Source organism: Stegodyphus dumicola, chromosome 3, assembly GCF_044657685.1.
Source record: "Stegodyphus dumicola isolate Sdum_Otavi_A_Nest chromosome 3, ASM4465768v1".
Taxonomy (NCBI): domain Eukaryota; kingdom Metazoa; phylum Arthropoda; class Arachnida; order Araneae; family Eresidae; genus Stegodyphus; species Stegodyphus dumicola.
Window position 1 is genome coordinate 276,637,521 of NC_140770.1, and position 2,020 is coordinate 276,639,540.

A 2,020-nucleotide genomic window follows, 5' to 3' on the forward strand; every position below is an offset into this window, starting at 1 on the left:
AACATGCAACACGTTTACTCATATAAGTTAAATCTAAAGGAACATGTGTCTATTTTAGCTAAAATTACTAAAAAGAAAGTTCTAGAACATATCTTAATAATTGACACTAAAACATGCAAATAAAGTATACTGTTTTTTTTTCAGCTATTTTACAGGCCAAATATAAATTCCAGATGACTTTCCATTATTTTATGTAAAGGATATACATGTAATTTAATGTAAGGAGTAGCATATCAATTTGAACTTAATTATCAAATTAAGCTCAAATCGATTATTAATCAAAATGATATATATACCTACAGATATCATTGCTTTATATGCATTTCAATGCATTTTATTATAATAAGCATTATTTTAGACCAAAAATCTATTACTTTTATACACATATCCTTTAGTATTTCATCTATGAAAAATATATTCTACACACATATAATTACTTAATTAGATATTAGAAGGAAATAATCTGAAACCTTTACAGATACAACCATTGGAATTTTACGTAAGAAAAGTATCTTCTACTCACATAATAACGTGCTGTAATAATACAAGCAAATAACCTGTAACGGTTACAGATATATCTGTTGAGATCTTACATGAGAAAAACATGTTCTTTTTACATAATTATTTGATGTAGTATTACACGCAAATAATCTGCAAACATTACAGATATATCGTTTGGGATTTTACATGAGAAAAACATGTTCTTTTTACATAATTATTTGCTGTAATATTACATGCAAATAATCTGTAACCATTACAGATATATCGTTTGGGATTTTACATGAGAAAAATATGTTCTACTTACATAACTATATGCTGTGATATTACAAGAAAAAGATCTGTAACCATTACAGGCAAAACTCTTGTAAAGTTACAAAGAAAACACCTGTTGCTGTTACTCAAATAACCCATGGCATCCCAGTTTCCATGAGTTTTCTTAGTAACCTTACAGATTTTTTTTTACAGTGGCGGTGATACGGGGACCGGACAAAAATGCCGGCAAATGGTCGCTAAATTTGGCGACGAAAGTCGCGTAGTATTTGTCAGCTTGGCGATTTTGCGCCAAATTTCTGAGATACCCAATATTAAATGCACTTGCCCCTGTATTCTAATTTTTTCGGCACAGCTTTCTCTTAAAATTTATCTCGCACTACATTACACAGAAAAATTCAACAATTTTACTTATAATTCTACTAAAATTACCTTTCTAAATACAAAATTCGTAACAACAGAGAAGAAATAACGGACATAGATTCTGGTAAGTTTATTAATTAATAATCATTGAATAGCTTGAATTTTTATAGACCTCGCTAAAATAGTTACCTGGAAACACTTGACTTTTGACGCTATAAATTAGGCTATAAAATATATTAAATTTAGACTGTTATATGTACTAGTAGAATTTTCACATGCTTGGATTTTCAGTGAATGCAGATTTCTTCTCTTTTTTGGTATCACATCTTCTACCCCACAGCTTCGCCTATGGAGAAAGATGAAATAAAATTTCGAAATATATTATACTAAATATATAAATAAATATTTCGAACTAGGATGAGCTCTCATATTCAGGATGACCCTAAGGAAGGGAACAAATGGAAATTGGGCGCCGATCAAGTCCAATCCACATGCTTGCTTCCAGAACTAGAAAGACGTCTTCATTCCCCCCCCAAAAAAAAGTGTCTTGTGTGTCCACCTCTTAGCTGTAACTTAAGTACTATCTCGCACTACTTTACTTTGCGTTTGACTTAAACTATATTCTACGTTTAAGTTTTCATCACAAGTTGACGGTGCTTTTGTAACGCACGAAGACCGTGCCTTTCAGATAAGTATTTTGAATTAATAAAGGGTTATTTTTACCCTTTGTCTGAGTCGGTAATTTTATTCACGCCTATGAGAGAATTTGCCAGGTATTATAGGGTCTATTCTAGTGTATGTGGAACAAAAGAGAGACTCTATAAGCTATAACTTCAGTTGTATCTGAAATGGTGATGTTGACTGACAGAATATATGTAATACATTT